Here is a 24,583-nt window from a genome sequence, read left to right on the forward strand (position 1 = left end):
TTCTTGCTTCCAGGAAAAATTAAGGGAGACATAGGTGACCATGTCTAAAACAACTTTTTATTAGATGCCTGAGAAATTGACTACATTTGCGACAGGAAAAAGTATTACATTTAGAATGGTTAACAGGAACAATCTACGGTGAAACAACTATTAAATGTGTGGTGGTTAACTAGGGGTGTACTGAAAAACGAATACACATTCTCCAAGGAACTGAAAAACTCAGCAGCCTCCGGAATAGCCCTGCAAGTATGACACAACACCAAATTAAGCTCATGAGCATAGCAATGTACATAAATTGCCTCCAGATGCAGCACTCTGAAATATGCTTGCACACCTACTTTGGGCCCAATCATGACAGCTGCACCATCATAGGTCTGTGCAACGCACTTTAGGCCTGATATCCCTCTCATTTGGAGCTGCTGTTGCAACTAATTTGCTATTGATTGGGCATCAAATTATTTGATTTCTGCTTGTGCTAGTAAACGCTCCTTAACTGTCCCCTCTGTCACATACCTAACACACAGAGCCAACTGTTCAGACTGCCCATCCCTGGCCTCATCCGGCATACATTCCAGACTTTGACATCTCAGAGACCATGGTGTCCATAATCTCTTGAGCACTGCATTCGATCATGTCATTCTGAGATTCTGGAGAGACATACTTCGCATTTGATGGAGTATTGTTCTTTTGCAGGAAAGGGTCAAACTCTTTCAAAAGCTCCATACATTCAAGAAAGTTCCCTCTATTTGTGCTTTCACTAGATTCATCATTGGCACGGAAAGAGAGTCCCTGTCTTCCTAACATTGAGGTGACCGCAACAATTCTCAGATACTGCCTTCTCTCTGCAATCTCACTAGCATGGGCAGATGTTAAAATTTGAGCAATGTTCCCATGACTGCTAGTTGCCTGGTAGCTTTGCCATGCCACAATACTGTCTCTGTGTGTTTGTGCCATTTCATGTTTACCGAAGACAAACAAAGCTTTTTTGCAGCCATTACTGACAAAATATTCAAATTTTATGTTTTTGCCAAAAACTCTACATGGAAAGCAGAACGCTGAGTTTTTGTGGACAGAGTACTCTACCCAATTGTATTTCTCAAACCAGCAGTGCTGAAATGCCCTTTTCTGTGTACCAAAACTTTAGTGTGGGTAGCAATTCAGCTTCACTTGTCTGGGCCCAGTGTCTTTGTCACCTAAATCGCTCTCATTTCTGGAAGGAGTTGCTGCAGCGGCTTGTTTACTTTCTTTCTCTGGATCTGTTTGTTCTCATCTCCCTGTCTGGATCTGTTTGTTGTCCCTCCCTCTGTTTCTTGTCCCGCTTGCTCTCTCTCACTTATACAGCTCACATGTTGATCTCTGCCGTGCATAGAAGCCTCTCTTTCTGCATGACCCTTTAAGATATCATGAACATCGTTTATTTATGCCTAACAAAAGTAAGAGATATGCTGTACAAATTTGTGTCTGTTGTGTTTTGACATGTATTGTTATTAAACTCATATTTACAATACACTCAAGGCTTAATAGGTGATTAATCAGTTTACGTTTTAATTTGTTTGTTTGAACTGGTACAATCTTAATTTCTCACCGGCTTGGCCTTCGGCAGAGCTGCTGGCACTGCCTCTGTTGAAGAATTTCCGTATATCCATCTAACGTTAGTCGTTAGCTAACCTACAGTTGAGAAATTGAGGATAATACAATGACATTGTGATCAACACTGTCACCTTTTCTACACATGACCTACTGATAATTGTTTTGCAATGGCCTACTGAATGAAAGCAATTGACTATGAAAAGATATGTGCATGATGTTACGTCATCTGTCTCATTTATAGCCTGGCATAGATAGCAAGACTACATTAAATATAATGTTAATTAGATATCATCTGTCTCATTTATAGTCTGGCACAGATAGCAAAACTGCATTAAATACAACGTTAACTCGACATCATAGCCACATAACTCATGTCAAATTTAAAAGACACCGTTACCGTTAGCTAGCTTGCAACGTCTGTTACACTGTAACTTACGGGCAGCCTCACATAAAAACGTATTGGTTAACAAAGCTTTGATTATGACCAAAGTCTATAGTAGTGAATACTCTCTCTCTCTCTCTGTGTGTTCTAACTTACCACAAATTCACATCGTAGCCTATTTGCATGAATCCGTCCTGTCAGAGCACTGTTAGCTAGCAGTCTCAAGCCACAGCAGTAGCTAACGTTAACCAAAATGTTAGATACAAGTAGACCTAACTGTCACTAGCGCGTGCAGCAGCCTCTGATTACATGCAGTAGTTATTAATGGGGCTATCGTTATGTGTAAATGTATCTGTAGCAGGAGGTGAGACAGAATGTATACGTAGGGCTGTTATTTAAATATTACGAATTAGTGATCTTGCCCTAAGAGAATATGTTGTCAGGAAATTACCCATGTGTTGCAGTTAAAGTTTATTATAATTAAAAAAAATAATAATATAAAACAAATGTGCGCCCTCCGGCCTTCGGGGAGAATGTAACCCTCAGGCTCTCTTAAATTAAATAGGCACACCAACCAACCGTGGCCCTTTGCCTTCATATATCTGTAACCCTCAGGCTTCCTCAAATTATACTTTCCGCTTCTAGGCATCTTCTGGCCTTGTTCGAAACCTGCTGACTCAGGATTTAACTTCAACCTTATATAACTTAACAAATGAGCAACCGCTCTTAACTTCCTTCCTCCGACCAACTCTGACCCTTTACCGGCCTATCCACTCACCCATCCCGGTATGGGTAAGTGTACAACCGTGGCCCCACCGCATTTCCTAGGGTGAGATGACACTGAGCCCAGAAATGATCTTCTTCCATACCCTCTTGCCTGTGAGCTTGGTTGTACTAGACAACCCAGCTCTTCCTTGGCCTTCTTCTCCCAACTGAAGTTAGGGGTTCGCTCAGTACACCATGACTCAACATTGCCGCCACCTCCCCAGTACTTCCACCGTCATGATGCTCCATAGGCCAAGTCCTATTGGATTTCCTAGCAAGGCTAGGGCTGCGTTCGAGTGTGAGGATCTGATCGGAATCAGGGCAGAATTTAAGGGACGACAGAGAGCCTGGGCATGGCTATCTTCGCTCTCGCATTCCGAGTCCACTACCTCCCCATCCGTTCTGTAGAAGTCCCTGAGGACATCCAAGGAGTACAGAAGAGCCCTTCTGCTGAACGTTTTGGCCAGTTGTTTCCTCCTACTGCAGCTGGCCACTTGCCTCGAGCTCCCAGTGGAAAGCCAAACACCTTTACTTTCCTCCCTTTCAGGGCAGTCGCAACGTACGAAGCAATAGGGGTGTACCGGGCAACTTTCTCAGCAGTCGCGACCATGAGCGTATCAAAGGCCATCTCGTACCACACAGTAACATCCACCACCAAAGCGTTCCCATCTTTAACGAATACCAGGTCTGGACGCCGCAATACACCGGCAAGGGTCTTGCAGCACATTTCTCTGATGACGTTCCATCCGGCGCTTTCGGCTTCATTTGCTAACAGGTCACACAGTTTGTGATGCCGTTTGATGCGACGATCCTTCACTGCAAGACACTGTCCGAGAATGTGCGAGCAAGATTCAGTTCCTGATAGACAGTGGCGGCAGACTTTCAGTAAGTCTTTCCTGCCCCTAGCGAGTTGGATATACAGGCCTGCACTCCATTTCCTTGCGATGTCAGGTTCTGCCATCTCAGGAACTCTACTTGCCTCCAATCAGGGGTGACTGGGCATTTTTGCCTCACCTAGTCAGCAGGGTCTGTACTCCGTACAGTTCTATCTTCCCTTTCATCCAGGGGAGGCAATCCTGCCTCATCCACACCGGCTCTCAGCCACATCCCAAGGTACTCTTTCGGCTCGACTGTCCTGCGGGTAATTAACCGCGTTTCAGAATGCCACAGGCGGTAGACCCTCATAGCTTGGATAGATGGGATTTGACAAGCTAACTTTACTATCCCCAGCCCACCATCCTGGCATCTTGAGTAAAGCAACCCGTCACAGGTACATGGCGCAAGGTGAAGCCACACCTTCACCACTTTCCTGATCATCCCATCGAGTACATTCAGGACTTTTGGCCCCAGCCCGCAATGATCAGCCTGATATACCATCCTCGGAGCCGCATAGACATTCAACATCCTCACCATCTGAAAAGGCTTCAGCGTTGACCGCCCAATTGATCTAATCACAGTTACGGAGTCGTTCGACAGGTTCTGGCTCCATAATGCCATACCACGGACTCACCCTCACGCCAGGTATGCAACCGACTCCTCTGGCCCGACCATGTGCAGTTCTTCTCCACACGTTATCCAGGGTTCACAGAGGTTGATCAGACGCGTTCCCCAAACTTTTTGAGTGAGAAAACCATGGCACTTTCTGGGCTGAATTCTCAGTCCAATCAGTCAGCAAAATTCTTCCAGAATCCGGATATTGTGCGCCATGCCTTCCCAACAACCGCTCACCAGAACTAGGTCATCAGCGAACACCAAGGCCATCAGCGAACACCAAGGCCGTGATCTGACGATCATCCAGTCTGTAACACAAGCCGTAGCGTTCAAGGGTTTCTATCATTGGGTCCAGGGCCAGATTGAATAACAGAGGAGACATTGGATCTCCCTGTTTGACCCCTACCCTCACGTCAACGGGAGGGGACAGCTCCCCGTTGACTGTTATTGCGGTCGCTACATCGTTGTATGAGTCACCTACAATTCCAATGATGTGTTCATCAAGCCCTCTCTGCCTGAGTACCTCCAAGATGTGCAAATGACTCAAATGCATGCGCAAAATCAACCAACACCACGGCCAACCTCTCGCCCTTTGCCCAACTTTGCTTGATTAGACCTCCCAAGATCATCAAGTTTTCTGAGCACCCAGGTGAGGAAACAAATCCTCTCTGGTGTTGGTTAATGGGACACGCTCGCGCCAGCCTGTGTGTCAAAATTCGAGCGTATTGCCTCAATACCACCAACTCGATAGTGAGAGGCCTCCACCCAGCCAACTGGGTGAGTAAAATCGGGTCATCGGTCTTGGGCATCAAAGTTGATCTGCACTTCTTGAATGGCCCAGGCAGGGTACCCAACGTCAACCATACGGAAAAGGTAGCAATGCCGTTTTCGTTATCCCATCTTGCCCAGCTGCTGTACAGTTTTTAATTGCCCTAAGGTTCTCACATACTTCGGCTGCTGAAATAAGAGACCGAAAGACCCCGTTATCCGTGTCGCCACTCGAGCAGAACTGACCAAGACCATGAAATGTCTCGGCTGTCTCCCACCGACTCTTGAATGCCAAAGCAATCTCCAGTGGCGGGGAGGCAAGGCAGCTTTACCATCTCCATTGACATCCAGAATATATTTAGCAATCTTCTTCTCATTGCCACGAAACATCCTCTGTACACTCCGATACTCGGCTCATTTAGTTTTTCTTCTGTCACTTAGCAATGCGGTCTCATGTTCTCCCTGTTGGTTCATCGGACTCGATCTCCCTCCTAACAACCGCTGCATTTCAAGGGCGGACATATTGAGCAAGGCTGAGTCTTGCACCACCCCCCTTAGGGACAAGGTCACTTCTCCAATCTGAACTTCACCTTTGGTAGCACCCTCATTTAGTTCTTCAAGGATTCCTTGGAGACCAGTTCGGGGTGTTGGTGGTGTTCCCGGCTTGAACAGCATCCTGATAAGATTCCTCTCGATCAGTAGCTTCCTTGGATCTGTCACATCATATCTTCTCAGGTCTCATTCTTCGTCTTTTCTGCCTCACCTGTTCAGCGGTTTTACCAGTACCCAGGCTATCTGCTATTCACCTGTTGATCTTTTTTAGCCCCGCCAGCCCTTTGCTCAATCTCGACACCTCACTCTCCTCCCTTTCGCTACACTTCTCTGCTACATCTTTACTTCCCCTTTTGCTTGCTGTCATCTCCACCTCCTTCTCCCGACAATAGAGAGCAATGTGTCTGTGTCTTTTGTGCTGAGTCAGCCCCCTAGCCGTTGTAAACCTTTCCGGACAGTGTCCACAAACGTAATCACTGTCCGATTCTATCTGGGTCTCTGGGCTCCCTTGTATTTAGGGGTATGGCAGGAGATGGAGTGGCTATTCTCGCTGGACTTCCCACACATTCGACACACAAATACCACCGAGACCGCTTAATGAACCACCGCATAGTGAACCACCGCATAGTGCTTCACCGCCTTCCCAACAGTCTCAAGTGATATCTCGGACGGGAATTGATACCAGCGGGGTACTTTGTGTAGCCGTTTCCACTGAGCAGCTGACTGGGGCCTTTTCCACCGATGGAACTGGTTGTGGTGGCAGCACGACATCACTACCCCCATCCCGCGATGCTAGGGTAGGTGTTTTTGATTCGCCGACACACTGAGGCGCCACCGAGCCCATGTCCTCCCTCGCTGGGCCCGAGGCCTGAGACTTATCCTGGAAGGATACGTTTTCCCAAGTTCCTCTCTTGCGAGGAGGAGATTTCTCCCCCTTTGGTCCGGACATCCTCGACCATCTACATTTCAAGCAATGCTTGATTTTACAATTTCGCTTTTCGCATTTGTCATATCATCTCTTATCTGATCGCTTCCTTTCCGCATCTCCAGGCTTTGCTGCTCACAATCATGCCCCTGGCGTAGCATGTGTGGGTCCATGGTTGATACCCCAGTTTGGACACTTTGGGTTGAGAAATGGCTCGAATATATTTCTCTGGTGCTCAAGTGGCTAGGATTCGGTCAAGTAGTCACTTGTACCCCATAAATTCCTTTAGTTTTCAACCCTTGGTACGTATCTGCCAGGAGTCCTACCAGTAGGGGCTGAAGAGGCCCTACTAGAGGGACCCCCCTTACCTCCCTACACTAACCTGTGCTGCTAGGCGCTGGCCGAGGCAACCCACCGGAGACCCCGCGTTAATGTGCCCGACGAGCACCGAAGGGCCCGGCACGTGTCCAGAGTCGCCGCTGCCACCGCCAGACCCAACCACTCACCGGTCCGCCTTCAGCCCACCTGCGGACACCACTCCGATGAACCCCCACACCCCAGCCCGACCGACCCAGCCCTTAGAGCCGATCCTTATCCCAAAGTTACGGATCTGACTTGTCGACTTCCCTTACATACCTCTTACATACATCAGGTGAACCTCCTGTAGAAAACAGAAATCAAAACCCACACCCTCTAAATAACTAAAAACCGCCCTCCTCTTAACAAAGTCCCTTAACCCTCTTACATTTAAGCTAACAAAAGTCATACACATCTTGAAAAAATGTATAATCAAATCAAATAACTACCATCACCCAAAAACTAAGCCCAAATGAAAACAAAACAGGAGGCTCACCCGATGCTCCCCTGCTCCATCTCCACCGGCGGGGACGCCGTCCGCACTCCTGACATCGTCCCGTCTTCCTCCATCTCGCCAATCCAGGATGCAGGAATGGTGTTTGGCACCGGAGTGCCCTGCATCCTGGGTTGACCCCCACACTCCTCCACTTCCCCAGCCCCGTATCTGGTTGGGTAGAGAACAGGGGAGCCCATGTCCCCAATCAGGAACTGCAACCCCTCAGCCTTGTTTGGTATATCAAAATCCACCAGGAGTTGAGGGGCTGGGGAAACCAGCGAGGACACAGAGTTTTCTCCCACCCCCATCGCTCGCTTGGCCCCTTTCTTCTTAGGCGTTGTCGGTAGCGGGGAGACACCACCTCCCCTCCCCGCCAGCTCCTCCACCATTCCCCTCATCTCTTCCACGAGAGCGCTCGACATTATGCTGTCCCCCCACACCCCCTCTTCTACTGGTCCTTCCGCCGTCTCATTCTCCCCCACCTCTTCCTCCTCTGCTGCTGTAACAGTATAACTTTAGTACGTCCCCTCGCCCCGACCTCGGGCGCGAACCAGGGACCCTCTGCACACATCAACAACAGTCACCCACGAAGCGCCGTTACCCATCGCTCCACAAAAGCCGCGGCCCTTGCAGAGCAAGGGTACTTCTAGGTTTCAGAGCAAGTGACGTAACTGATTGAAACGCTATTAGCGCGTACCCGCTAACTAGCTAGCCATTTCACATCTGTTACACTCACCCCCCTTTCAACCTCCTCCTTTTCCGCAGCAACCAGTGATCCGGGTCAACAGCATCAATGTAACAGTATTTAACTTTAGACCGTCCCCTCGCCCCGACACAGGCGCGAACCAGGGACCCTCTGCACACATCAACAACAGTCACCCACGAAGCGTCGTTACCCATCGCTCCACAAAAGCCGCGGCCCTTGCAGAGCAAGAGGCAACACCACTTCTAGGTTTCAGAGCAAGTGACGTAACTGATTGAAACGCTATTAGCGCATACCCGCTAACTAGCTAGCCATTTCACATCCGTTACACTGCTCTTTCTGGCTTCTCCACTTCCTTGCTTCTTCCAACCTCCTTTCCCTCCTCTCCTCCCGTACCATCTCCGTCCCCCTCTCCTCCTGCTGCCGGTATTTCCTCCTCCTGTGAGGCCGTCCCCTCTGGGCCTGTGGTCGGGTCTTGGTCTGGGCCTCCTCCCCCTCCTCTTCTTCCCCCATCCCCTGCTCCTGCCCCAGCTGCAGATGTGCATGACCTCTGACGAGCCGGGCATCCCCGCCACAGGTGTGCTGACTAGCTCATCACAGTCCTTAGCCTCGTGCTCCCCAGATCCACAAAATCTGCACTCTCTTGTGCTGCATGAGGCTAGGATATGGCCGTAGGCCATACAGCGCCTGCAAAACGGTGGCTGACGTGCATAAAATAATGTCCCCCTGTCAGCCCCCAGGGAGAACATAGCTGGAGGATGAAGGTAGCCGCCCAGCCCCTTCGGGTCCTCCCTGAGGGCCTGGAAGCCTCTCCTCCCGTTCCAAAAGCCCAGCGAATCTTTGATGTGCCTTGCTGAGGAGACGTTATCCATGTATCTCCCCAGAAAGGCCCTCACCTCATCCTCGACATAAGGGTTATAAATGTTTACAGTTACAACCCTGTAATTATTCCTCGCCAGGCTGGTCACCTCATAGTTGCACATCAGCCTCGCACCTCCTACTGCTGTTGCCATTCTCAGGACCTCTTCGTGTTTTTCCTCTGTGTGTAAAGCCACGTCGTAAGCTCCTTCCAACGGGTTACCTTGGAGGCAGAACACATCCTTCACCGTCAGCTTGAGGATCCCTATCAAGATGGTCCTTCCAAAAGATTCCAGTCCAAAAGGTTCAATCTCCTTGTCCTTCCACGTAAAACGAACCGTGTTTGCAAGCCCGATCACCGGGACCGACCTGTATGATGAATTTTGCGCCATCTCCGCAAGGAGAATGGAGCACTCGACGCCGCTCCCGCTCTCTTCCCAGAAAATAAATACCTGAAAAGAAATACCAAAATGGCTTGAACACTTGAGCAAAAAAGTCTCGGCGTCATCTCTGTCAATTTCTCTTGAAACAAGATATACCGGGCTCTGCCAGAAGCAAAGCCCCTCCAAAAATACGTTGAACTAGTAAGTGTTCCTCTCCACGGAAGTCTTTAGTAAAAGGCGAAAGGCTTGTGCGTAATGAAGAGAAACCAGAGTCATATGGAAGTCAGAGGTCGGGGCCCGAGACACACCCTGTGCACTCTAGGCCGGGATCTCGCGGGTGATCCCCGAACCCACTCTTCCAAGTTTTCGAGAGCTGTGGGTAAAAAGTCAGACACACACACTATCCTGGCCAATGTTATTTTTTTTTGAGGGAAACGGGGGACCCCGTGAAGGGCGCTTCGTCCTTCTTTCAGTTTGGATGTTTCGTCTTTTTTCTTTCCTTCTCTTCTTCTGCTAGCTGTTTACATAGCTTTGTGTATTTTTTTCCCTTGACAATGGGAGAAATGTATTGCACCGTTCCCGGAGGTACTGCAATACCGGGTCGATGCGTGGAGCGGACGGAGCAAGCCCCATTTCCGACTCCCTGTTCGAAAAATCTATTTCATATGTAGTCCCCCGGTGGGGGACGTATTAGATATTAAACTGAAAAAAATGATGTATTACTTTCAATGCCGTTCAATACAAAACCATATATTACAATCAAAATCAAATTTAGGCATTTTTAAATTACAACACAAAAATAAATCCTCAAAACAAAACTCAGGGGAGCATCTTCCCTCCCCGTCATACCTAAACACTACCTTTCCCTATCTCCACGTCCCCAATCTATCCCCGTAAAATATCTAAATTAATCCCAGCCCTAAAACCCCCTTCCACCTCTCCCGATCAGCATGCTGCCCCCACTTACTCGCCTCCCTCTTCATCCTCCCTCTCAAATCTATTTCCACCCTCCTAACTATCCCCTCCACCCCTCAATCTCTCCCTGTCTTTACCATGTTCTGCCTGGCTTCCCACAGCCCCAGTTTAAAGAGACTCATGAGAAGCCAGAGCAGAAACCTATCCCTATCCGTCCCTCTCGCTCTCCCTACACCTCTCTCTAACCTTGCCCACGTCAAAACAAAATCCCCTCTTACCCTTCCTAACCACACCCGTGCCCTAGCCCATACTACTCAGGCAAAGGCACAGTCCCAAAAGGCATGGCGCACGGTCTCCTCCCTGCCACAAGATGGTCTTGGACAGGTGGGGGATCGCGCCAAGCTATGCCGGTACATGATGGAACGCACCGGCAAGCACTTGTGGAGGCTCAACCAATTCAGGTCCTTGAGCCTGTTTCAGGCCTCGCACCTGCACTCCCTCCCAGACCACTGCCAGGACGCCCACAGGACGTGCCACGGCAGCTGTTCCGCCCGAGGACCCGTGTTAGACCTGAAATTGTAAAGGACTTAGATAAGATTCGTTACAATTTTATTTGGAGGAACAAGCCTCACTATCTACGAAAATATATTCTCACCAATACCAAAGAACAAGGAGGTCTTGAGGTTTTAGATTTCAATACTCTAAATAATACTTTTAAAATAAATTGGATTCTGAAGTATGTTAACATCTCTAGGGTATGTGGGACATTAGCGTCCCACCTCATCAACAGCCAGTGATACTGCAGGGTGCCATATTCAAAACAACAGAAATCCCATAATTTAATTTCCTCAAACATACAAGTATTTTACACCATTTTAAAGCTACACTTGTTGTAAATCCAGCCAAACGATTTCAAAAAGGTTTTACGACGAAAGCACACCAAACGATTATGTAAGGTATGAGCCAAGTCACAGAAAAAGTCAGCCATGTTTCCAGCTAAAGAGAGCATTAACAAAAAGCAGAAATAGAGATAAAATTAATCACTAACCTTTGATCATCTTCATCAGATGATACTCATAGGACTTCATGTTACACAATACATGTATTTTATGTTCGGTAAAGTTCATATTTATATCCAAAAATATGAGTTTAGGCAAGACGCTACTGTATCACTTGGCAAAAAGCCTGAGAAAATGCATAGCGCCACATTAAAATGAATGACTATGAAAGTTACTATAAAATCAAACTTTCATTAAATCACACATGAGATATCAAATTAAAGCTACACTGGTTGTGAATCCAGCCAACATGTCAGAATTCAAATAGGCTTTTCAGCGAAAGCATACGATGCTATTATCTGAGCATAGCACCATTGTAAACAAAAGAGAGAAAACATTTCAACCCTGCAGGAGCGACACAAAACGCAGAATAAAAATATAATTCATGTCTTACCTTTGACGAGCTTCTGTTGTTGGCACGCCAATATGTCCCATAAACATCACAAATGGTCCTTTTGTTCGATTAATTCCGTCGATATATGTCCATTTATTTGGCGCTTTTGATCCAGAAAAACACCGGTTCCAACTTGCTCAAACATGACGACAAAATATATCAAAGGTTACCTTTAAACTTTGCCAAAAAATGTCAAACTACTTATGTAATACAACTTTAGGTATTTTTTTACGTTAATAATTGATAAAATTGAAGACGGATGATATGTGTTCAATACAGGATTAAAACGATATGTAGCATGCCTTCTGTTTGATTGAAACGCATGTCTAGGACACCAGGAGTGCCTCGACTTCAAGATGGCCGTATTTCTTCATTACACAAAGGAATAACCTCAACCTATTTCTCACGACTGTTGACATCCAGTGGAAGTCGTAGGAACTGCAAGCAAGTTGCTTAGAAATCTGATTGAAAAGACAGTGACCTCAAAAAAAAGAAAAATCTGAATGTTTGTCCTCGGGTTTCGCCTGCTAAATAAGTTATGTTATACTCACAGACATGATTCAAACAGTTTTAGAAATTTCAGGGTGTTTTCTATCCAAATCTACTAATAATATGCATATCTTATCTCCTGGCGATGAGTAACTGGCAGTTGAATTTGGGTATGTTTTTCATCCAAACGTGAAAATGCTGCCCCCTACCCTAGAGAAGTTAAGAACCAGAAACATATTTGGAATGTCTTCCCTGACTGTTGGTGGTTTAGAATTTTTGCTTCAATGTCATTTTGATATTTATAAAATCCCAGTAAAGTTGGCCAATTTCCATAAGCAGGCAATTTTAGCTTGTATGTTAGAGTATAAACACAATTTTTCCACTCACAGATACTTTTTATGGAACAACAAAGATATACGATTTAAAAATAAGTCTCTTTTTTTTCATGACTGGTTTGTGAATAAAATTATTTTGGTTGGTCAGTTACTGAATAAGGATGGATATCTTCTCTCATATGGGGAATATCTTGATAAATTTAAAATTCCAATAACCCCGAAAGAATATGCAATTGTTTTTGTCTCTTTTAAATTCCTCTGTGCTTGATGTAAGTAACATAGATTTACATGAAAATATATTAATTGTCAATATTAACATCAAAGATAAATGTAGTAATAAACAGATTAGGAATATTGTTTATGATACTACAATTCCCTCAGCAAGATTATTTTTGTCAGATATCTATGGTGATATACAATGGGGGAAAGCATGGAAAATTGCTAACAAATATTGTATCAGTAACAAAGTAAAGGAAGTTTAATTTCAAATGTTACATAGAAATTGTTTTGGAAAGATGTTCAACAAACCTACAGGGGATGGGAGAGAACAAAAAAAGGTGTATTTAATGCCATTCAACATCAGTACTGACAGGAGGGAACATTTCAGTTGGAGCATGTCCAGGTTTCTATGGCTGCGTTGAGACAGGCAGCCCAATTCAGTCATTTTTTTTGGTAATTTGTATTTTGACCAATCAGATATGCTCTGAAAAAGAGCTGATGCGAAAATATCTAATGTGATTGTTCCAAAGACCAATTAGTGGAACAAATATCATAATTGGGCTGCCTGTCTAAACGCATCCCTTGTCTCTCTGTCTCTGACCCAAACTTCAGTCCTTGCATCGATTACAGAGGGCTGAAAAGGATTACGATCAAGAATTGTTACCCCCAGGGCCTCCCGGGTGGCGCAGTGGTCTAGGACACTGCAGCGCTAGCTGTACCACCAGAGATTCTGGGTTCGCACCGGGAGGTCCGTGGTGCGACGCACAATTGGCCTGGCGTCGTCCGGGTTAGGGAGGGTTTGGCCGGAAGGGATATCCTTGTCCCATCGCGCACCAGCAACTCCTGTGGCGGGCCAACCAAGGTTGCCAAGTGCACGATGTTTCCTCCGACACATTGGTGCGGCTGGTTTCCGTGTTGGATGCGCGCTGTGTTAAGAAGCAGTGTGGCATGGTTGGGTTGTGTTTCGGAGGACGCATGGCTTTTGACCTTCGTCTCTCCCGAGCCTGTACGGGAGTTGTAGCGATGAGACAAGATAGTAATTACTAACAACAATTGGATACCACGAAATTGGGGAGAAAAAGGGGGTAAAAAAAAAAAAAGAATCGTTACCCCCGACACGATGTCCGCCGCCTTGGAGTTGGCCCTAGGAGCCCAATTCTTCACCAAACTGGACCTCCGCAACCTTTAAAATCTGGTGAGAATCAGGGAGATGAGTGGAAAACTGCCTTTAACACCCCTAGTGGTCACTGAGTATCTAGTCATGACCTTCGGAATATCTTACTCACCAGCAGTCTTTCAAGCATTAATCAATGACACTCTAAGGGAAATGTTGAATCGGTTCGACTTTGTTTACCTCGACGACATCCTGAACTTCCCCAAAACCCCTTCCGGAACACATACAGCCCTGTCCCACCTTACACAAGCAGGTTTTTGCTGGAATCCCGAGGCTGACAGGGCATTCATAGAGCTCAAGGGACGTTTCACCTCCGGACCCATCCTCGTTCATCCTTGTCCCTTTGTGGTAGAGGTGGACGCCTCGGACACTGCACCCATGCGCCTTTCTCTCCAAGCGGTTCTCGACCAGCGGTAGGCAACTACGATGTAGGCAACCGGGAGCTCTTGGCAGTTAAGTGGGCCCTTGAGGGGTGGAGACACTGTTTGGAACCACTGCTTCGTCTTCTGATCTCTTCTCTGCACCTGTGTCCAACCTTACCACGTCACAGTTATAGCATCTCTTAATCCCTTCTCTTAACATGTATGGCCCCAAAACATAATCAAGCTGCTGACCAATTACGCAATACTTTAGTTCTAATTTACCTGAGATTAATCAACAACTGGATACATTTCTTTATTTCTAAAGTAAAACTATCCTCCGCATTGAAGTATCTCTACATGTACAAGTTTAAACAGTATTTCAGTTGTTTTACCGTCCCATGGAGAAGTGTGGCAGGCCTGTGAGGAAGGATCCTACAGCCATGAGGAAACAGCCCATAGCAGCTTCGCCCCAAAATGGCTGACCACAGCCAGGAACAGCAGGTTACCTGCAAGAAACCACAACACTACAGTAGCCAGGAATCGCAATATATAAACGCTGTTTTTTTTTTAAACTAAAAATGGCATATCAGTTTGGATACTAGGCTGCAACAACATAGCATCACATAAAACAATGTTAGGGGTTTGACAGTAGAGTCATGGACAAACGCCAGTCAATCAATTAATAGGAACAACTATAAAACTGGACAGTATTGAGAGCAGACTCTGATTGAACCACAACAAAAAATGGATCATACTGTAGTCTGTATCTGGTTTTAAATACATGAATTCACAAGCAACTCAATGTTATTGTTGATACCCATCTCAAAGCTGCCGTCTATGAGTCCGATGAGAAAGCTGGACAGGTCAAAGTGTCTTTCTGAGTGATGGCACTCTTCATGTAGGTCCCTGACAGAGCTTTGGTGAAGGAGGCGAATGACAGGGCCACGATGAACTGCTGACAAACACAAGAGAGAGAACATTAGTGTGTGTTTGTCCATGTGCATGTGTATGCGTCGATGCGTGTGCAGACAGAGTGCATGTGTAGCTGAGGTGGCCTGCAATAGTAAAAAGAACGGACACAAGTTTACGTCTGCAAAGTTCTGCCGCTTTCTTTATTCTGAAGAATGTTTTTTTTCTCTTGTTCAATTGTCTATTTTCTTGTTAGTACTTTGAAAATATTCACATCAAACAAGTGCACACTTTAAATTACACAACATAAATGCACTTTACCTAAAGCAGAATTCAAAAATGTTCCAGAAATAACCCTGTCTTAGTGTATGGTTTCACATGAAAACCACATTGTATTTCACATTCATACAATAGAAACACATATATATGAAAACATAAATAACTGAATGTTTTTCTATATACCGCTACCTCTATAGAAAACTGACAACAATGCTTTAAGATAGTGGCACCTATAGAAAACCGTCTCTCTCTCACTGTATGCACTAAAAGTCCACCAGACTGAGCGTGCTCGGCCAGTTTACCAGCTAGTGAGCACAATTTTACACAAAACCAATAACATGTCAAACTAACTCAGAAATCCCTAACAAATGGATTCTTTATAAAAAATCTCCTAGACAAAATCCAGTACAAGTAAGCTACTCAGTAAAAATAGTCTCTGTGACTCGTAAATCGTTTTTTACCTTAGCTAGCATTTAGCTAACATTTACTCTCACTTAATGTAAATCACGTGCCTCTCTCACTCAGTTCGACACAAAGCAAAAACAAAACCTTTCCTAACGTGATAATATCTTGCCAAAGTTGTTAAATAGCATGTTTTTACATATTGTGAATATATTTGAACGTTTGGAAGTTCTGTTACATACCTGTAATAGTAAAAAGAACAGACACAGTTTACCTCTGTAAAGTTCTGATCCTTATTCTGCAGAATGGTGAGCGCTTGGCCAGAACTTGTTGTTTCTCCTGCTACAACAGTGCAACATCGCCATCTATTGGCCTGATGGACTGCTAACGCTAAAGTATGAAGAAAATACAATTTAGATTAATTAAGACAAATACATAAACAAATTGGGGGGGGGGGGGGGGGGGTATAATAAATGGGTGTCTGTTTTTAGTGACTTTGTTTTCAACCCATTACACATGCACAATCGTACATGTGCATTTTAAAGCATTATTAAGAACCTTGAGTGTGGAACTGCAGGGCGTTTACTCAAAAACCACATGAATTTCACATGGGAAGTGTTCCAAAAACATGTTTTCAGGTAATATTATGTGAAGATAATGTGATAACATGTAAAGCAACGTGTGATTACATGAAACTACACATGTGAAAACGTGATCACGTTGTGTTCCAAAACATGTTTTCACATAAAATGTTAGTTGAAATCATGTGGTTTTTCTGTAAGGGCAGGAATATAAGATGCATTTTGATGTTATGTTTGATGTTACATGATCTCAAAAATGCAATGTTCTTTGAGCTTCTTCCATGTTCCTTTCCATGTATTTTCCATTTTACTTTCCCTCAGTCCTTTTCACTTTCCTTTGCAAAACAAGCTCTGTCTCCGTCAAGACTTATTCAGAGCTACCATGAATTGAAAGCAGCTTCTGACGGATTTTAAACCATTCAACAAATAGTTTTATAATGAAGAGTAGACCCAACTAAACACCCTGGATTCTTTATACACACATTGAAAGCCAAAAATCTCAAATTTGGACTCATCAGACCAAAGGACAGATTTACACCAGTCTAAGCTCTATTGCTCGTGTTTCTTGGCCCAAGCAAGTCTCTTCTTATTATTGGTGTCCGTCCTTTAGTAGTGGTTTCAATGGAGCAATTCGACCATGAAGGCCTGATTCACGCAGTCTCCTCTGAACAGTGCATGTTGAGATGTGTGTGTTTCTTGAACTCTGTGAAGCATTCATTTGGGCTCCAATCTGAGGTGCAGTTAACTCTACTGAACTTATCCTCTGCAGCAGAGGTAACTCTGGGTCTTCCTCATGAGAGCCAGTTTCATCATAGCGCTTCATGGTTTTTGCGACTGCACTAGAAGAAACGTTCAAAGTTCTTGACATTTTCTGTATTGACTGACCTTCATGTCTTAAGTAATGATGGGCTGTTGGTTCTCAGCATTATATGGACTTGGTCTTTTACCAAATATATTTTGATTTATTTAACACTTTTGCTTATTACATGATTCCAATTGTGCTATTTCATAGTTTTGATGTGTTCACTATTATTCTAAAATGTAAACAATTGTAAAAATAAAGAAAAACCCTTAAATGAGTAGGTGTGTCCAGACTTTTAACTGGTACTGTATATATTGTGAAATTGCAAATATGGTACAATGTCACGACTCCGACCGAAGGTGACTCCCCTTCCCGTTCGGGTGGAGCTCGGCGGTCGTCGTCGCCGGCCTACTAGCTGCCACTGACTCTTTTTCCTCCCCCTCCTTATGTGTTTATTTGTTACACCTGTGTTGAGGTGATTATAATTAGTTGGGCTTTATTAGTCAGCCAGCCCGTACGTTTCTTTGTGCGGGATTGATTCAGTTGTACATTGGTATCGGGAGTAGACGAACGTATTTGTTTGTTTCGTTCATAGAGTGTATTTGGACTGGGTTTTTGTCCCCCGTGTATGGGACATTTGTTTGTTACACCCAGTGTTTTCGTGGGGACATTGTTTACCGTGTGTGCATTAAAAGCACTATATTGAACTCTGTTGTTCCTGCGCCTGACTTCACATCCCCCCGACACCCAGAGCGTTACATACAATCCAGGGGTAAAAAGCTCTTGGAGACTTACCCAGAAAGACTCACAGCTTTAATCGCTGCCAAAGGTGATTCTAACGTATTTCATTTTCAATACATTAAAAAAAAGAAATGTTAACATGTTTTCACTTTATCATTATGGGGTATTGTCTGTAGTTGGGTGAGATGATTAAAAAACTATAATTTAATCCATTTGAAATTCAGGCTGTAAGAAAACAAAATGAGGAATAAGTTAAGGGGTATGAACACTTTCTGAAGGCACTGTATATCTGCAAGAAAGTGATAAATGAGCGACTCTTTGAAAGGGGTCATATAAACATTGCCTTATTTAAAAGAAAATAGCTATCATGCAATAATCGGCATAGTTTCTCAGACCAAATCTTCCTTCTGGCTTAAACAAAGCAATCTGATCATGCTCCAGTAAAATACACACTAAAGGGAATGCAAAAAAATGGCTTCTGCAAAGCACATATACATTGTCCAATCAACATCCACACATTGATTTCAATCTTCGGCTCTTTATTCAAACACAATCACACTTGGAATAAAATGTTCTTTCAGTGTCTTGTTGCAGGTTGTGCAATGTTCAAAGGTGTGTTAGAGATTAGCATTAATGTGTGTGTATGTGTGGGGGGGTCAAGTTTGGACGGTTGTACATATGCAAATAGCCAAGATTGTATATTTCAGGACCATAGACAGCAGTGATATCGGCATAGCAATATCTGTCATTCAGCACCACGTGACAGTAGACAGCGGCTATCTCATGTGGAGTTGGCCCTGGGGAAATCCCATGTAATGAGAAACGAGGCCTAGGAGGCAAAAAGACTGAAGGAGAAGACTCCCACAGGAACTCTATGCTAAACTGTTCTGCCACATTCATTTCAAATGTTACATCTTTTGATTTGTAAATAATAGGGAATAAATCTGCAAATAATTGAAACTGACTATTCAAAATACACTGTACAGCTTTAGTGTGTCTGTGCATCATAGGTACAACTGTAAGCAATTCTGTTCTCAAATGTCTGTTTAATGTGAGAGAAAAAAATGAAAAACACCTGTTAGTCCATTACAATGCGGACTGTCATGCATTTGTACTATTACCAACAAGACAACGTGCCATGGAGACTTATAACGGATACTTTCCAAACACCAAAAGTTCCCAAGCTGAGCGATATTGTTTACTACACAATTATGCATACAATCCAAGTCATACGTTTATTGTCATTCATACTCTTATTTTTAACCGAATATCTTTGCAAAAGTGTTCATTGTGTCAATTCAGAGCTCGGAAATATTGGAATAATGTGCTTAAGGGGACTGACACTCAAGGCGCACAACAGGATAACACAACCACATTTTCAATTGACAATCAGTTTTAAATGGATGTGGTCGATTGTTTATATATGCCTATACAAATCTATGTATTTAACTTGTAAACCAAGGTTGGATTAGTAGGTCTAAGCAACATGCACCTGGATAATCGCTTCATGAATTGGGACGGGCTCCTACGTCCTCATATACACATTATGACATAATAAAGAGCATAATCTTTCACGAAATAAAGACATAGAAGTATACCCAATTATACAGGTTCTACACATTCCATTTCTCCATGGCAATAGAATGTAAACATTCTATTTTGCGCCAAACATCGCCTACAACTCAATTCTAAGTGCAGCATATTGGACGACTCCACAGTCATTGATCATTCACGACTTTAAGTCATTCCTGTTATCTCTAGAGCATTACATTTAAGTCATTTAGCAGACGCTCTTATCCAGAGCGACTTACAAGTACATACATTCATATTTTTTTTTTTTTGTACTGGTCCCCCGTGGGAATCGAACCCACAACCCTGGCGTTGCAAACGCCATGCTCTACCAACTGAGCCACACGGGACCATATATCCCATATATCTATAGCGCTGCATTTCTTCCCCATCTTACCATGGATAGGGTTTGGTGCATTCCGGAGTTCACTTATGGTCCCACAAAGGTAATCTTAGGAGAAATTAATTTTAGCATACTGTAAATGCCTGTGCATAACAAAGCATAATAATTATTTTCATTATCTTCAAAGGAATTCTGTAGAAGCAGCCTTTATTTTCAGACTCTGCAGGCCTGCTGGGAGGAAACATATTACAATAAACAGGTAAGATTCATCCCACAAAAACATAAACAACAGAAAGAGAGTTGTATTTCAAGACAGTTTAGAGAAGTTGGTCATAAGAGTTCTTAATATCACTTGCAAATTGTCAGGCATGAGCAGTTGTGAAATGTTGCGAGAGGCCCTTCTGAAAGCACATGATATGGTATTTCGTGGCACGGTCTCACACCTTACCTCATCTTGCAGAAGAAGCTCATGGTCCACTATCTGCTACTCCAGAGTCAAGGCCAGGTCCTGCCCCATGTCACCACGGAGCACATGAGCAACTGGCTGGTGTCTCAGGGCAAAAAATCCCTTAGGGAGAGGTGAGTACCACGTCAGCACTCACCCTCACTGCCATTCCCTGCCACCAGCAGCACTCCAGGAGGTGTGGGTAAAATAAACAACAGAAAAATCAGAAGCCAGGATAGTTGAATTGCTCTGTGTTTTATTTGAAGGGTGTGGAAGGAAACGACCTCGCTCGGCTGGTAAGAGAATGAGAGTTAGAGACATACTACAAGTTAGTGAGCTCTTTACTAGCCTTTCAACAACTAGTTAGCACAGCAGCATAGATCTGTTGTGAAATTACACTAATGGGACTTCTTGTTTCATACTGCAGGCCTGGGAAGTAAACACTTGCCTAAAAATGATGGACATAGAGCACGAGGCTTTCTGCAAGTTCCGCCGCTCCATGCACCCCACCTCGCCAGCTGACATGTGAGTTCCATGTACTGCCCTGATCCATTTATCTACACATCTGTAACTACGCAGAAACAGACTAATCCAGTGTTCTATGTGAGAACATTGCACATCGTTTAGCTTTGTCTTCTCCTTTTTGTTGATTTCAGCAATCCTAAGTTCCACAGCATCGTGGAGAGAGCTGTGAGGAGCATTCTGGGCGAGCAGTCCAATGAGCCCCGTAGCAACCTGCTCAGCCCATCTCAGGTGGTGGTGGAGGTGGTGCCCAGGCTCCTCCTGGCCCTGTGGCTTCAGCCAGAGGAAGGCCATTCAGAGCACCCAATCCTTACAAGCGGGATGGCCGTGGGCATGGTGGCGGCCGTAGTGGAGAAGCTCTCCTGCATGTTAAAGGACCCTTCCCCTCACATCCCTTTCTCCCGGGCTGCTGCTTTTGACTCTGTGCGGTCGATCCTCGGGAGAATCAGTCAGTCCTTCTCCACGGATGACCTCCAGAGCCCTTTTTATATGAGCTCTGTCTGTGCAGAGCTGCTTCCAGCCCCCTGCAGCCACCCTACCAGTCCCCCCTGTCCTCGCGGTGGCCGTCTCCACCACACTACCAGCTGACATCCAAGCAGGTGAGTAGCAATGATAGAGAGCACTCTGACAGATGCCTGTTCTGATGACATCTTGGTGACTTGTAGTAGTAGAACTCATCAGGATTGTTGTTGTCACCCATAACAGAGGAAGACCAGGCTTCTTCCCACCTGGAGGTTGTGGACATCACCGCTAATACAGAGGCAGACCAGGCTTCTTCCCACCTGGAGGTTGTGGACATCACCCCTAACACAGAGGCAGACCAGGCTTCTTCCCACCTGGAGGTTGTGGACATCACCCCTAACATAGAGGCAGACCCGGCATCTTCCCACCTGGAGGTTAAAGACATCACCCCTAACACAGTGACAGACCAGGCTTCTTCCCACCTGAATGTTGTGGACATCACCACTTACACAGAGCCCATCTCTTCCCTCTTGGAGGTTGTGGACGTCTCACCTGAAGAAAGCACTCTCACGATGGCCGTCTTCGCCCCTCTGCCAGCTAACATCCAAGCAGGTGAGTAACACTTAGAGAGCACTCTGACAGGTGCCGTTTGTCATGACATCTTAGTAGAACCTTTCAACTGGCCAGTGTTTAGAACCTACGGTTTGCATTTGTTTACATTCTGTCCCTCTTTTTTCCCTTTCCAGAGGATGTTGCTGTGGTCATCCCGGATGTCACCCCACACGTCACCAAGGATGTGACACTGGATGTTCCATGCAGAGCAAGGAAAGGGGCAGTCCGGCAATTTTTTTGCAGTCTTCGGAGGGCAGTGTGCTGCTTCGCCTGCCACAAGGAAGAGGAGGAACAATATTAATTATTCATCAGACATTCAGAAATGGGATTGAACCATAGAACATTAAATTATTGGCATTAAAATTGGACTCAATTCTGCTTTTCTTCTGTTTGCTACTTAATTTCAGAACTTTTCTATAAACTTTCACTTTGCAAGTGTGGAGTAGGTTGTGTAAATACCTGGGAAACATCCCAATTTTAATGCTTTTAATAATTTACTTTGTACATTTAAAAAAAAAAGTATTATTTGACAACAAAAAAACGAAGGGACTCAACCAATTTGAGTTGTGGTGCAACCAAAAACATGAAAATGCGCAACTCTTGTTCACTATAAAAAATGCATTATTTTATTCAAGCAAGGTTAAAAGATTAACGTTTCGGCCTAGTCTATGACGATATGCAAGTTGTGTTTGCCCAGTAAAAGGGTGACCCAGACTCACCCTGGTTCTTGAGGGTTGAAGACAGTGAAAAATGATCATTAAGCAAATGGGACTTTTCCATTTTTTTATAAAAATCTTTAATGAATATGAATTTAAATACAATGGACTTGAGGATCAGAGCAGGCTGACTGGCTAGCCCTGAAGGCCCTCTGCCTCTACCTGTGTGGTTCATCTCAACCAAGAGGTTGTGTGGGTTGTCTTTCTCTCTGTGGGTGTGAATCACTATGACCTCTCCCTCTGCCTGCCATTTGGCTGATCAGAAGCCTTCTGCTCTTTCTTGCTCACATGAACAGGAGGAATGGCCTCTGGGGTAACCTCCTCCTCTATCTAACGCCTCCTCCTCTTTCTGACTGTGTTCGACTGAGGTCACTCGTTCTCTCTCCCTGGGTGTTGGATAGTTCCTCCTCCTCTGTGTCTTTGTGAGTTTGGAGGGAGTTATCCTGTTCCGGCTCCCTCTAAGGGTGTGTACCGTAATTTTTTTCGGTGTGTTGAGGGGTTCAGTGGTTTTGGAGGGAGTCTGAAGTTTGATCTCTAGCATGAGTGTGGGGTCTGTCCCGTGGTGGTGTCCCCCTCCCTCCTTAGGAGGAGCCACTGAGACATGTGATGAGGCCAAGGAAGATCACTCTGCAGGATGAGATAGGACACATCACAACACTGCTGCTCATTCATATTCAAACACACCTCAGAGTACGAACACAAACATGGACGCCCCCCCCACACACATACAATGAACTTACCTGTACATATCAGAATCATACATTCGACATCCACCTCTTCCCCCACATGTATTGATCCCCCACCTCAAACATGTTGAGTCAATTCCAGATGCTGGAATGGTGCTGGAATGCAGGTGCAGTAGGGCCTAGTATGTAATAATGTGATACCATGTGTACCCCATATCCTGTGTTTGTCTTGATGTTTTTTTAAATTGTATTTAACTTTTATTTAAACAGGGAGTCACATTGACATTAAACATCTATTTTACAAAAGTGCCCGGTTGCGCTCAAGATGGTGACATGAGAGGGTGTAACATTTCTAGCTGAGGAACAATTTTAGGGTTTTCACAAAGTTTATAGTTTTAGACTGCAGTTGCAATTAGTTTTTTTTTCACAAAAAATGATGTCTAACCATACAATGTAGCTATTTTGAATAATTTTGTAATTAATCAAACCATTGAAATATATTTTTGACGATTTCCAACGAACAAGCTAGCTATCGAAAAGTGTCAGTGTGTGTAGTTAAGTTAGCCTGCTAACGTCTTCATAGCTAGTAGCATGTAATCAGGACATGACCAAACTGTTGCTGAGATAATGGATGTTGAAACTTCCAAGGAGAAAAGAGGCATTGTTGAAACTCACTCATATGCTTGCAGTATAAAAAAGGGGGGTGGATGCGATTCATACCCGAATACCCCAACCAAGGAGCAACTTCCAAAGAAGCTGAGAAGTGAACCATCAATGAGCCAGCTACAGGACAACATCGTCCGCATCCTCACGGCTAAAATCAAAGAGATCGCAGATGACATCACGAATTTGGTGTAAAAGAACACTAACAGTATCGTTAACCTGAAGAAATCGATTGATTGAAGCAGCAGAACGCAACATTGAACATTCAGGTTGCAAAGCAGGAGAAGAAACTGACTGAAATGGAGTCAAAGGTAAACGAGAATGACCGGAATTTATGGAATAGCAGAAAAATCTGACGAGAACATCAAAGCAAGAGTGAAGGACATTTGCAGAAGCTCGGAATCGTCTGTGGCCGATAATTGAGAGAGCAAGGAAGGATGGGAAAAGTGCATACTTTGCGGGAGCTAAGGCTTTTGTTAATGGAAGGGAAATTCACGCAAAATGACCTCCAGCAGGCCACAAATGCGCATGTGTCAGCATATGGTCTCACAAGGGGTCTGAGGATCTCATCTCGGTACCTATTGGCAGTCAGGCTACCTCTGGCGAGCACATGGAGGGCTGTGCGGCCCCACAAA

The 24,583-nt window shown here is 44.7% G+C and overlaps 2 non-coding genes across 2 annotated transcripts; both read right to left on the reverse strand.

The window, feature by feature from the left end:
• Positions 1 to 9,428: 9,428 nt before the first annotated feature.
• On the reverse strand, positions 9,429 to 9,545 carry LOC120057644. The gene has a single exon (XR_005477934.1). It is a non-coding gene; the product is annotated as a U5 spliceosomal RNA (small nuclear RNA).
• A 288-nt stretch (positions 9,546 to 9,833) lies between these two features.
• On the reverse strand, positions 9,834 to 10,020 carry LOC120057641. The gene has a single exon (XR_005477932.1). It is a non-coding gene; the product is annotated as a U2 spliceosomal RNA (small nuclear RNA).
• Between the last annotated feature and the right edge of the window lie 14,563 nt (positions 10,021 to 24,583).

The sequence above is a fragment of the Salvelinus namaycush genome, chromosome 12 (genome assembly GCF_016432855.1).
Source record: "Salvelinus namaycush isolate Seneca chromosome 12, SaNama_1.0, whole genome shotgun sequence".
In the NCBI taxonomy this organism is placed as follows: domain Eukaryota; kingdom Metazoa; phylum Chordata; class Actinopteri; order Salmoniformes; family Salmonidae; genus Salvelinus; species Salvelinus namaycush.